A 14,916-nucleotide genomic window follows, 5' to 3' on the forward strand; every position below is an offset into this window, starting at 1 on the left:
CCACGCTGAATCCTAAAATTACCCCTTGGCACCCCAAAACCCATACTCATCCTGAACCCTAAAACTACCACTGGCCCCCCAAAACCCATTCGCGCCCTGAACCCTAAAATTACCCCTGGCACACCAAAACTCATCACCACGCTGAACCCTAAAATTACCCCGACACCCCAAAACCCATACGCACCCTGAACCCTAACATTACCCCTGGCACACCAAAACTCAGCACCACGCTGAATCCTAAAATTACCCCTTGGCACCCCAAAACCCATACCCACCCTAAACCCTAAAATTACCCCGACACCCCAAAACCCATATGCACCCTGAACCCTAAAATTACCCCAACACCCCAAAACCCATATGCACCCTGAACCCTAAAATTACCCCGACACCCCAAAACCCATACGCACCCTGAACCCTAACATTACCACTGGCCCCCAAAACCCATTCACGCCCTGAACCCTAAAATTACCCCTGGCACACCAAAACTCATCACCACGCTGAACCCTAAAATTACCCCGACACCCCAAAACCCATACGCACCCTGAACCCTAACATTACCCCTGGCACCCCAAAACCCATACTCATCCTGAACCCTAAAACTACCCCTGGCCCCCCAAAACCCATTCCCGTCCTGAACCCTAAAGTTACCCCTGGCACACAAAAACTCATCACCACGCTGAACCCAAAAATTATCCCTGGCACACCAAAACCCATATCCACCCTGAACCCTAAAATTACCCCTGGCACCCCAAAACCCATTCCCACCCTGAACCCTAAAATTACCCCTGGCAACCAAAACTCATTACCACGCTGAACCCTAAAATTACCCCACTGGCACCCCAAAAACTGAACACTACGGGGCAGATTTACAAGCCCCTTGCGCCACTTTTGCGTCACTTTTAACATGGGAAAAGTGACGCAAAAGTGGCCCAAGGGGCTTGTAAATCTGCCCCAACAAGTTTACACAACATGTGCATATTTGGAGGGGACTGTCCTCCTTGACATTTCCATGCATGTAAATCTAGAACACCGATCACTTAGAGTAACCTAGATATGCAGCCAGTAGGTGATGCTGATGCTGTAGAATGCATTAAAGTTACTGGAACTTACTTAAAAACTGCTGCCTGCTCTTCTGATGCTATTCGGTGGAGTCGGGCTGATCAGCAGCACTGTCGTCCTGGCATCCAGCCCCTCCTGAAGGTCTCACTGTGTAGATAGATGTGGGTCAAATGTCTCCTGGTTTCTTCTTGCCTGGGCCTCCTCTGCTTCCTCTTCGGTGCCCTTGGATGCAAAAAGAGACAGATCCATGGCCCTGTTCACCATTTATCTGGTGAGCAGCGCTGTGGATGTGTATTCCATACAAGTGCACAGACAGCAGGGGGAAAGGGATGGCAGTGCAGGTGACGCTTTTCCTTTGTAAAGTAAATCCTGCTGGCGTCATAGCCCAGGGTTTGCTGTATGTGCACTTGTATGGAATACACATCTATACAAGTGCACAGACAGCAAACCCTGGGCTATGACGCCAGCAGAAATTCCTATACAAATGAAAAGCGTCACCTGCACTGGCCATCCCTTTCCCCCTGCTGTGCACATCTTCCCACTCCCACCCCATGACGAGGCAGCTAGAAGTGGTATTTGTCATTCTGAGGGGTGTGAATCCCCCCCCCCCCCCCAGCCCGTTTCTTTGTTAGGTCTGATGTTTTTTTGGGGGGAAGTTGGGTCGACGATGATCTGATCGGGTTCTTTTCCCAGCACTCGCCTCTTTCTTCATGTGGTGGTGATAAGTGGGTTGCAGGGCGCCTGCACTTGTCACCTCTGTCATCGTTAGCCCCCTGCTTCCATCTGAACACGGAGGATCACCCCGCCCCTTGAACCACCAGCACCTGGAGGGGTCCCCGTGATGTCCTGCCTGAGGGCGAGCCCCGGCGCCAGGCCTCCCTCCGGAGCTATTTCATCAAAGCTTGAATCACAAAAGAAAGACGGGTTTAAAAAAACAAATCTGCGGCCTACACATGGGAGATACTTTAAAACTTTGCTGCGTCATGACACTTTTTTAACATAACCTTCCGACGCAAAGAGGATTAGGATGTCTCAGTCAGTGTTCCCAACCCCTTTGAAAAGCACAGTTTCAAATATGCCCTTTATGCCAGCACCTGGAGCACTCTTTGTACTTTCTGAAATGCTGTTAACATTGTGGCATCTCTCTGACAACAGACCGAGGTATCTAACGCCAATGGGGTCCATGGTCTAACTCCTTTATGAACCAATTTTTAAACAGCGTTTAATGTCCCATCTCTATGACAACAAATCATAATGCTGTACACATACAATTTTTCACGTCAGATACACAACCCTGTTGCTACACAGAACCCTGTTATTACGCAGTTACATATGCATTTGCTACTTCACGGTGTATGGTGTATCCTGTAAATCAGGGGTGTCCAAGAGTTTCAGACTAATGCCAGATTTGCATGCAGCATAAGCGCAGGCTTTGTAAATGAGTTCTATTTAGGTTCAATATACGCAGACTTAATGTATCTGGATATCCTTGTAATCAAACTATGATCTTACAACCCTGAACCTACAGTGGACACCAATGCATAATGAATGTAAATCATCTGAGCCCTAACTGTGCTGCACCCGCTGAGCCCTGACTGAGCTATCACCCGCCGATCCCTGACTGAGCTATCATCTGCTAAGCCCTAACTGAGCTATCACCCGCTGACTCCGGACCGAGCTATCACACGCTGAGTCCAGCTAGAAGTGGTATTTGTCATTCTGAGGGGTGTGAATCCCCCCCCCCCCCCAGCCCGTTTCTTTGTTAGGTCTGACGTTTTTTGGGGGGGAAGTTGGGTCGACGATCTGATCGGGTTCTTTTCCCAGCACTCGCCTCTTTCTTCACGTGGTGGTGATAAGTGGGTTGCAGGGCGCCTGCACTTGTCACCTCTGTCATCGTTAGCCCCCTGCTTCCATCTGAACACCGAGGATCACCCCGCCCCTTGAACCACCAGCACCTGGAGGGGTCCCCGTGATGTCCTGCCTGAGGGCGAGCCCCGGCGCCAGGCCTCCCTCCGGAGCTATTTCATCAAAGCTTGAATCACAAAAGAAAGACGGGTTTAAAAAAACAAATCTGAGGCCTACACATGGGCGTGCGCAGGGGGGGGCAAAGAGGGGCGCTCTAGGGGGGGGCAAGTGCCCCTCCTTGCCCCCCCCTGCGGACGCCCATGCTGAAGAGCCCGCTGGCAAAAGGGACGCACATTCATGTCCTGTACCACCAGTACAGAAAAAGCCCGGGCAGGCTTCTGAAGCAGTGGGTGAGATTTACTGGTGAAGATCGAAATACGTCATTTCCGGAGGAAGGTAACTTTGATTTAGAACATTTAAGCAATCCAAGAAACCAGTTAAAGGATCATAAAATGATGGATTGATATGAGGAAGCTAAGTAAAGAAAGCTTGAGTCAAAACGCATGGGATGACTCAGACCCAAAATGAGACTCCAATAACAAATCGACCACTTGATAGATAGAGTTAAGGCTTGTGTACCCCAGCCTCACCTTCTCCTTCTTACTTGTTTCCCCAAACTATAGCTGACAAATTAGACCGAAAGAAAGCTGGAGGATATACTGGATGCTTTAAGTTTTCCCATGCCAGCAGGTAATGCTGGGGTGCTTCAGCTGGAGCACCCAGAAATGGGGCAGCAGTGTCTGCCTAGCCTGCACCAGGGATATAAGGAGGCAACGCACAAGCCAGCACAGCAGCAAACACAACGAGACACACGACTGATGGTACGACCAGTAGACAGGTGCTAGAGGACAGCGAACGTTGTGCAAGACGAGAGGCAGACTCAACAGCCCCACACTCCTGATTTAGACCTTGTGTATTATCACTCTAAGCTAGACCCCAAACAGCTTAGGAGTGCTGTCCGGCTATTATCCTGTATAGTCTTAGGTGCACTGCGAGCCAACTAGCTAGAGTCCCTATGTTTACACATGGGACAGACTACATACACCATCTTATAGAGACATTGATGAGGACGACCAAGATGAATCCACAGAACTCCTATATTCCCCTATATATGTGCTGGGTGTATGTGTACCTGTAAATGGTACAATACATGGGAGATGTAGTGCTGTGCAGTGTGTGATATATGCATATGTGCTAGAAGTAAGTGTGCCTATGAATGGTACAATACATTGTGGGTTCCAAAGATTCTGGGTTCTATTTTGGAAGACCCAGGGCTAACTGGATGAACATGAGGAGGTAGAGGAATCCCCCCAGACAGATTTGTGGAATGCTGCATTCCTGTGCCCTGGGTGGGACACATTGGAGGAAAGGAGAGCCAGGCTCTTCAGTATACTTCAAAGGGTGCTCTTGGATACACAGAGTGGCCACTAGGAAGGGCCATGAGCACATCTCAGGAAGGAGATGCGGCTGATATGGGAATCATAAAGAATAGGGCTGAGGCCCTGGGGTAACCTTTTGATACACATATCACTGTGGCTGACATCCTGGTGTGCACCTATAGTCACTTTAATGGCCTGTGTTGTGGTGTTATCAGATTTGGAGTCACTCCTGCTGTAATATACTCCCTTCCGAAGGAAGGGCAAGGCAGAAGAAAGGGCACTTCAAAAGGAATCAGATCTCTAACATAAACTTCAAAGACTCAGACTGTAAATAACATTTTGTGTCTGGAAATGGACTTTAAGAAGGTGAGCTTGAGGCACCCAAAATTGTCAACTAACAAGCAGCCAGTTGGGCTGAGCGAGGAGGAGAAACTCTACAAGTCTTTTGCCTGTGACCAGGACTGGGGGCGGCAGCCTCACAGCTGGGTGAGAGGACATCACCCAGGGAATCCAAGACCACCTGTTTCTGCAGCCTGTAGCACCAGTGCCTGCCTGCTTGCCAAGACCAGTGTGCTCTGTGAGAAAGAGGAGGGCTGGAGTGAGCAAAAGCCAGGAGGGTATTCTAGAATCACTCTAGCGAGGTGTGAGGAGACAGCTGCGGCACCAATTGGTATGTATAGAGAGAAACAAGGGTGCCCCAATACGTGAACCTGGGGTGGAGAAGTGTTTTAGAAAAACAATGGTTCTGGTGTGGCCAAAAGGTCCATACAAAAAGTGACCCTGTGGGGGGCACTGTGTTGGAGATTAGGAAGTGAATTCCTCTAATGTGCACAGAGACATATATGTCAGTTTATAACAGATATTTATTTCCAAAACAATAGTATTCAGGTTCTCACACAGTAAGTGAAAATAAGGGTGACATGAAAGGTGATGGTGATATTAAAATAAAGACACCGCATTGACAACAATAATAGAGATTCCTCAAAAATGTTTTACAGACTGAGAGGAGTTCATGTTGTAGGGGGTTGACTGCGTTTCGATCTCAATTGTTCGAGATCATCTTCAGGACATTTAACAGGTGAGCAAGCTGAATTCAAGTGTTGTTGCGGTTTGAATTGGCAACACGGGAAATTATGGTAAACTTCACGTTAGTGCGTGGTAAAGATGGGAAGGCTGAATTAATTAGCCAGTGTCTCGAGGAACAGCTGTGGTTTGTTCAGCTACAAAAATCAGGGCCGGTAAATTATTTTAGTCAAACCAAGGTCACTGAATGAATTCCAAAGAGCGGAGAGATGAGAGTGTCCTGCTTCTGCCGCTGCCTGCGCTGCACCAATTAGGTCATTGCCCATGTGCAGGGAAAGGTTGGTGACCCCTGTATGCCAAAGGAGTGAAGTGAGCCCTGAACTTTGCTACAGGGATCGGATCATTGCCCATGTTCAGATTGGAGATCAGTGACCCCATATGCCAGGTATGGCCGCCATGAAGATTACTGCTGTGCCGACTGGGCCACAGCCCATGTGCCGAGTGAAATCGGCAACCCCCTCATGTGCCTGGTGGGGCTGCCCTGAAGAGTGCTGCCATGTTGATCGGGGCAAAGCCCATGTGCAGAGCATAGTCTGAGACCCAGTATGCAAGGTGGGTCCACAGTGAAGATTGCTGCTGTGCCCCTCAGGCCATAACCCATGTACAGGGTGAGGACGGTGACCCTCTATGCCAGAGGGGAGCCACTAGGACAAGGCAAGGTTCAAGGTCTGGTAGAGACCATGATCTTGAGGAGGAGACAACTGTAGTAACCCAAGTAGGCCCAAGCCCTGAATGAGGATCAGCACCAGGTTTGTTACACCAGTCATCACATGTGGGTAGGAGTCCGAGAAACTTGCCATCATCGGAGGAGCTTCAAGGACCTGCCAGCCACTGCCTCTGCAGGACTGAATGTGTGGAATTCAAGGACACTGGATCACAGCCCCTCCCAGGCTGCATGTGAAGAACTTACTTGAGACAGCCACTGCAGCTTCAGAGACAGATACTCTGATCATTTAATTCCTGCTGGTGTGAGTAAGACTGATTTTTGGACCACACAGCCCCAGAGGAACTTGCCTGCCATATAGTGCTTCAGCGCTGGAAGAGTCTGAGAGTCTGAGTGGGACTACTATTAGTGGGGCTTAAGCTGAATGTTTCTTATAGTGAAAGGCGAATAACCGCTAACACCAGCGAAAGGGGAGTGAGACTCAGGGACCTGCCTGTTAAACACTAGAACTCCGACATCAGGGGACTGTGCATATTGTTTGTGAAGGCTGTATTTTACTTTTGTGTTTGTATTTACTTAGTCCTTTTTTTCAGAAAAGCAAGTATTTGACATGACAATCATTTATTGCTACTGCTGAGCGTATTTTGACTTGTGAACCTGTGTTCACCCCCTGTGTCTACCTCCCCATAGACGGCTTGGAGTAATTGATTTGCGCTGCCACTGACAGTCAAGTGCTGAAGGGGTACTTGGCCCAGTTGCTCAGACCCATAGGAGGTAAGGAGTAAAAGACCTCAACCCCCACAGTTTGATCCAGTAGCTCCTGCTTGTCCCATGGCTCTCTGAACGGGTTTTTGACGGGGTTGGGTGACAAAATGGAAATGTGTAATATAAACTTGTCTGAGAAACTGTTCAAATAAGTACCTTTTTCTTTATGATCCGAACAAGCGAATTCCGCTGGATATTAACTATCTGCTGATCAAGCTACGATTAAGGGTAATTACCATTCAGAAACTGCCTCGCATCCCACAATATCCATTACACCTGGAATCAGAAGCTGGAAGTTGATCTATCATCGCAGTTCTAGTAAAGCGAGAAGTCTTAGTCCCCACCATGAGTTTGACCAATACCCCTATCTGCTTGATTAAGAAAGCAGTTTCCATTCCCAAGTCTGCGCAGGACCATCGGAATGTCAGAATGAAGCTTGCCACAACCTCCAGCCTGGTGAGTAGATCTACATATAGGTCCACCAATGAAAGATTGCCTTGTAGCCCTGGAGGAAAGGTTCCTATCAGTGGTGGCCAGCATGGCGTTGGGGTGGTGGGCGGGTGCAGGGGTTGTAGGGGGGTGGAGAGGGATGGGCGCAGGGGGATCATTGGGGGCCACACGCACGGAGGAATACAAAAAAAATAAACTTACCTTAAAGCTGGGTCCCGCGTCTCTGCACCTGCTCTCCTGCCTCTGACTCCAGGAACAGGAAGCAGGTAGCCAGGCTCCCTCCCCTAAGCCAATCACAATGCAGCATTGTGATTGGTGTCAATCAATCAATCAGGGTTTTTGAAAGCGTGCTACTCACCCGTAAGGGTCTCAAGGCGCTGGGGAGGTGAGGGGAGGCAGCTCCGGATCAGTTGAAAAGCCAGGTCTTGAGGCCTTTCCTGAAGGTGTGTAGAGTAGGGGAGTGTCAGATGTTGACTGGGAGCTCATTCCAGGTCTTTGCTGCGATGTAGGAGAAGGCTCTTCTGCCTGCTCTGGTTCTGCGGATGGGTGGGGTCACTGCCAGGGCGAGGTCAGAGGAGCTGAGGTTCCTTTTGGGTACGTGGAAGGAGAATCTCTCGTTGAGGTATTTGGGTCCAGTATTATGGAGGGATTTGTAGGCGTGGGTAAGTAGCTTGCAGGTTACTCTCTTCTCGACGGCGAGCCAGTGGAGGTCTTGTAGGTGCTGGGTCATGTGCTCATGGTGTGGGGTTCCGAGGATGAGTCTGGCTGCAGTGTTCTGAACGGTTTGGAGCTTGTGTAGCAGGGTTCTGTTGATTCCAGCGTAGAGGGCGTTGCCGTAGTCCAGTATGCTGGTTATGAGTGCGTGGGTGGCGGTCTTTCTGCCTTTGGGGGAATCCACTTGACGGTCTTGTGGAGGATGCGGAGGGAGTTGAAGCAGGTGGAGGCAACGGCATTGATCTGGTGGATCATGGTGAGGGAGGAGTCTAGGATGATGCTGAGGTTATGGGCGTGGTCTGATGGAGTGGGTGGGTTTCTGAGGGCGGAAGGCCACCAGGTGTTGTCCCAGGCGGTGGAGGAGGGTCCAAGGACGAGGACCTCTGTCTTCTCTGAATTGAGCTTCAGGCAGCTGTTGTTCATCCAGGCTGTGACGTCCTTCATTCCTTTCTGGAAGCAGAGTCTGGTGTCTTCGGGGTTCTTTGTGAGGGAGAGGATGAGCTAGGTGTCGTCGGCATAGAATACTATGCTGAGCCCATGCTGTCTGACGATGGCGACGAGGGGGGCCATGTAGATGTTGAAGAGAGTGGGGCTGAGCGAGGATCCTTGGGGTACTCCGCAGTTGACCTCTGGTGGTTCGGAGAGGAAGGGTGGGAGTCTGATCATTTGGGTTCTGCCAAAGAGAAAGGAGCAGACCTAGTCGAGGGCGATTCCTCGTATACTGGCGTTGTGGAGTCTCGTTGCGAGAGTGCGGTGTGAGACGGTGTTGAAGGCTGTGGAGAGGTCTAGTAGGATGAGGGCCGCAGCGTGGCCCTGGTCGAGTAGCATGCGGATGTCTTCGGTGGCGGCGAGGAGGGTGGTCTTGGTGCTGTGGTTGCTGTGAAATCCGGACTGGGAGGAGTCGACGATGGCGTTATCTTCGATGAAGGTGGTCAGCTGGGCGTTGACGAATCTCTCGGTGACTTTGGTTGCGAAGGGAAGGAGAGAGATGGGCCGGTAGTTTTGCAGGTCCGTCGGGTTGGCCGAGGGCTTCTTGAGAAGGGGCTTGACCTTTGCCCGCTTCCAGTCATCGGGGAAGATGTCGGATTCGAAGGAAGCGTTGATGGTCTGGCCTAGCTCGAGTGCTATGGCGGTGATGGCTCTGTGGTAGATGTGTGGCAGGCAGGGGTCCGTGAGGGCTCCTGAGTGGGTTTTCATCATGGTCGTGGTGCTGTCTTCGATGGTAGCAGGTTTCCATGTGGTGATGGTTGGCTGGTTGTTGGTGGTGGGAAGGGGGGTTGTAGTGTAGTTCCTATTTCCCTTATAGGCTCTGCACATTGGAATAATATACACTATAGTTGTGTCATAGGACTGAGGTCAGTATGCCTCTATCGAGTACATTAAACTTAATTACTTTGTGTGCCAGCTAACTCAGAGGCCACTAGAAACTCCTCGAATAAACAAGAAGGGAGTAGCTTCTGGCAACTGCATAAACATGACAACTTTGTTTCCCTTAGAATCGGAACATGTCCCAGAATCGTGGAAACAACAAATAACAGTTTCACTCACTCAATCGTGCATGCCTAGCTTCTTCAGAGTTACACAGAAATAGGTAGACGGGTGTTTCAATAAAAGGATTTATTGAACAGTCTTGTTTCTCATGTAAGAGATATGAGCTGTTACAATCGCAAGACAGTATGCGAAATATACGCACAGCGTAAGCAGTAAGAAGAAATAATACTGTAATAGCATTGTCTTCTAGCTATGACATATATTCATATATATATATATACATAAATAACATAGGTTAAAAAGTGGATACTCGTTTGATATTTCTAAATCGTTCTACCCCAGTGTGCCTAACCTAAGTGTAGTGTAGTGTAGTGCAAGATAAGGAGTAGGTGCTGTATGCTATATTATTGCATATGCCAAATTTGTATGCCAAGTCTGTATGTCAAGAGTACCTCTAGGTTCTAGTCAACTCCATACCTTAGAATGAGAGAGGTGGGAATCTCTTACTGTGTCTCAAACTCTAACACCCCGCGAAGGGAGTCAGAACACTGGAAGCTGGATTTTCTGCGAGCAGGGATGACAGCGTCTGATCAGTGCGTCAGGCGGGGACTCAAATTCTTACGAACTTGGCATGGCGAGCCGTATCGAGCTGTGTAGCCGAGCCGTGGTTTGCCATGGTAAGGGAAGGTATATTTGTACCTGGAAGGTGCTTAGGAATGTTAGCATTGATGTAAAATCGGGCAGGGGAAGACGTCATGAATGAACCCCTGAGGAATAGTAGTTCATGCGTAATAGATGAGTTCTTGGAGGAATCAATAATCCTAGCTAAGGGAAAGTCCCAATGGCTTAAGGGACTGGTTTCTAAGAATTCTTTGTGACGTGGGGATGGACGGATGTAGGTGACCATGCCTGTATTTGGATAGCATGGCTAATGCCTATATAAGGATTAGGATTCTATGCCTAAATAAGGGCAATGCGAATTGTGCCTATATAAGGGCATGATTTAGGAAATCCTATGTACGGGCATCTAAATGGAAACACAACACCCACTCCACTTTCGAATGATTGATAGTACTAAATGCTAAACATTAAAATGCTAAACATATCAAATTGAGTACCACATGTTGCTAAAAACATTTGTAAAAAGCATACTAAAATAAGTCGTAGCTAAAAACCTTTGCTCGACATGAACTGCAAAGGTGCTGTACATATTCAAAGCAATGTTCCATTCTAAGCATATGTGTACAGTAAATGCTAAATGAATGAACATTAATATATACAGTAATGAAATGGCTGTATTTTCATTATTGTATGACTTTTTCTTCTGAAAAGAAGAAAAAGTCAAAGCCATTTCATGTCATGGTACATAAATGAAATTGTGGTGACTAAAGGTGACAATGTGTCCCTGCAAGTGTTCAAAGAAGTCTGTTCTCTATGAATAGTTCTACTGTAAGCAGATTACTTTGCCATAAAAAGCAAAATTCAAATTTAGAAAAAAATAATTATCATATGAAAAAGTTCCAAGGTTTTGCCTTTGTTTTGAAAAACGAAGGCCAAATTCATAGCTTTCCCGGTACACTGTGAGCCGAATCATAAGTCAGTGTAAGGATCATGTGAAAACATGAAATCCTCTATTCCTGTAGACAAAAGATCATCTACTGATGTCGGTGATAGTTGGAATACCTCGTTTAGAAGATCAACTGCACATAGATGTGAAGCATCGCCAGTAGCAATGTTCGTTTCCGATGTTACCTGTGTGCCAGTTGATCCATCTCGTACCTCAGCAGTAGCATTTTGCGTCTGTGAGATCTCAACGAATGCCGTCATCAGGATTGGTAGCTGCTGGGGACAACACAGAGCGTGGGCCATTATCGGGTCCAGCAGAGTATCGATATCCGTTGGCATGACTGATGGGAGTGTCAGACAGATGTCTAGCATGCATTCTTCACTGCAAAGCAGGCAGCGTAGAACAGCAGGTAAGATACAATCTTGCCAGATTGGTCTGAATGACAGAAACCATGTGGTATTTAATTCTCGTAGATGAGGTAAGCCCAAAAGTTGTACTATGCGCTCATGACACTTCCTTTCCAGGAGAGCTTTCTCCAAGGTGCTGGGAGTGACGCTGGTGAATTGGCTTGCCATAGCGTAGTAGTAGGAAGGAAAACAGGATTCCTGCAACGAGTGCTAGAATTAGCGGCAGACCACCAAACACCGAGTGCAAGAAGTTTGGAATGATTCCGGGGACTGCTTGAAAAGGTGTTAACAGTCCTAAACATATGGTCTTAAATACATGCACAATACCGCTCGTATCAGACATGTTTAAGATACGTCCCAACATTTCTGTGAAATGTGTAGGGCAGTTTGTACGAAACAGAGCCTGTATCACAGCCGAAGTCCTAGGCACGGTCTGTTGTAAAAGAATGGCTTTCATTCTGCTTAAAGTATCAATTCGTATAGAAGAGATGTTCAGTAAAGTCCATAAAGGGGACTCCCTGACTGTGTCTATTTGGGGGAACAAAACTTGCATACAGCAAGTGACCCTGGAGCCAACCGTTACTAGATATGGGATACCTGGCAACATGCCACAACAGCTCTGATCATTCAACATGAGGAAACTCCCATTTGAAAGTTGGCCAAATGTTGGATCAATCACAGGTAAGTTGTAACAGGCAGAGTTATTTTGCCATGAATGATCCATTTGGTAGCTGGTTTTTCTGCTACTGTAAATGGCAATTGTTCCAGTTTTTCAATGCTCAGCACTGTATACTTTGCTCCCCTTTGTACCAGTTCGATCTGTTTACCATTGAGATTGTATTCTGCAAACAGAGACGACTTTTTGATGAAATGCCAAGGCACATAGCCTGCACGCATGTTTTGTAACGTCCAGCCTAATAACAGAATAGGACGTAATTGAGACTGGCCTTGTTGCAGCAGGACCAAATCTTGTTCTACAATGTCTATAGCAGAGGATACAATCTTGCCCAGTGAATAAATCCTGGATGACAGAGTCGTTAACCCATTGTCGACCACAGCGAGAGATTTCTCTAAATTAATATGATCAATTTCTCGTATTCTTTCTGCGGCGTCTACTTGGGTAACCTTCCATATTTCATTAAAAGCAACATAGATGCCGGCAAATATGAAATGTTTTTGACGCGGTTTTCTTGGACCTAGCAAGAAATCCCTAAGGTCTTCGCCTTCTTTAAGTAAAGATAAGTGTTGTTTCACATCCTCTAGTGTAGATGACTGTAGCCAATCAAGGCATAATATTCCTACACTGTATGTTGTTACTACCCCTGGATGCTGTCTTTGAACATAACGTGGGTCTGGCCTGTTAATTGTAAAACCCTGTATTCTGTTCAGGAATCTTTCTTGACAGATGTTTGTGTCTGAGGGCCAGAGCAACCATTCTTTTCATTCAGGATCTGATCTGTTGTTTTGTAAAATTGTATGTACGTCGACCTCCCCCTGTGTAGTGCTATTACTTGCAGGTGTAGGTATGGACTGTGTGTTCATGTCTTTGATCTTGCCTAACCCAAGGCAAGACGTTTGTTGGACAATGTCATTCAAAAACATTATTTGCTGTGGGATGATGCAGGCTCTAAACAAAGCTTCTATTCCCTGCACTTGCCAATTTGTTGTACCCCAGACAGATTTTGTGTCAATTGTGTCTTTCCAAAAGTCAAAACCCTGTCTATACAGTTGGGCAATAAAGGCTGCAGAATAAATCTGTTTTGTATTAGTTAACATATTTTTCGTTCCTGATTTGTTCACATTTTTAAAGTAAAATGTTTCTGGATTGGATGTATTGTACCCTGAAAAATATGGAAACTTCATTGCAAACATTTTTGAACTACCCCTTGGTGGTGTAGGACAATGTTCCCATTGGTTATACATAAATACATTTCTAGGTGTTGCAGATCTATGCAAGAAATGATGACCATAGTGGTTGTAACAATAAAGCTGTTTATAGTCTGTTGAACCCTCTAAGTATTCATGGTTAGAGAATGCAGCAGACCTTTCTAGATCAGACATCATGTTATTAACAGTCTCAAAGTCCCAATCATCAGAATAGGTACTGGAGGTAATAAAGTCACTTAATGGAATTTTAAATAAGTGTGGAATCTTCAAAAGTTCCCGACGGGCCAAATATATCATAATCCGTTTTGTCCCAAACTATACCATCTTGTATAGGAACGGCTGTGATGTTCACTGTTGACAAGTCTCTTGCTTCACGATGGAATGATTTGTGTGGTTTCAAAAGTAAGTTCACATTTTTACTTCCTGAGTCCAAGTGAATATATCTTCCATTTATCAGCATGCTCAGAGTCATTACTAAAGCTAGCCAAAGCAGAAAGAAAAGTTATCCAGAAATAATCTATTGTTCAATCCATGGTGAAACCAGATAAGACTTTTTCAGGAGATGAAAAAAGTATTGTGCTTGTTCTTTGAAAGTTCTTTTCACTGGCGTCGTTTCAGGCTCGCTTGGATCCTCAGAAAACGTATCAAAGTTAATGAAATAGCCAGAGGCAGTTCTATCAATGATTGAAATTGCATCAGGATTCATTGAAATCCCTGGCACCAGTTGATCACGTGTTACATTGATGTAGACAGGTGTATCATGATGAACTGTTATTTGGGTTTCAAGAGGAATGAGTTCCATAGCATAGTCCTTCATTTCTTATTGCTGACTCATCGATGGTGATGAGTCTTTCAGTTTGAACCTCTTGAATGGTAGCTAGAGGAGTGCGTCTGCTACTTAGTCGGAGTCCTCAAGGCCTACTGCTTAGTATTGGCCACAAAGTGTGGTTTTATCAGGTCGATGGACACAAATCTTTTCTCCTTTTTTCCAGCAAGGGGCGGCAGAAGTACTGTTCTTGTTCCGTGGATGGCTAGGACAGGTACTGGTTGTCTGTAAGAAGGCCCAAATTCCTTCTTGTCTGCCATCTTCTCTCTGACTAGATCCCCAAGCTTTGGGATCCAGACAGGCCTTGCGGGGAGGGCTGGATTTTCCGCAGTGGTGGTTGGCTTCAGGAACACGTTGCTTTTAGTTCATTTAAGTCCTGTAAAACAGCCAAACGATCTTTGATATCAAATGGTTTATTTTCCACCACTGTGCCTTTACATTCGAGATCTGGAACCCACATTCTTGTCCCAAATAGGACCTCATATGGAGTGACCCCCCAGAGAACTTCTTGGCAAATTGTTTAATGAGCGTTGGACCCCATAAAGATGTTTGACCCACCCATCACCCGAACCTAATACCCTAGCTGTTATAGACTGCTTTATGTCCCGATTTTTCCTTTCCACAACAGAATTTCCCTCAGAATGGAATGGAGTGGAGTACCGCAATGCAACGCCCAAACTGGCCATGGCTTCTTTGTAAGCTCGAGAGCTAAACGCAGG

This window comes from Triturus cristatus, chromosome 3_2, assembly GCF_964204655.1.
Source record: "Triturus cristatus chromosome 3_2, aTriCri1.1, whole genome shotgun sequence".
NCBI lineage: Eukaryota > Metazoa > Chordata > Amphibia > Caudata > Salamandridae > Triturus > Triturus cristatus.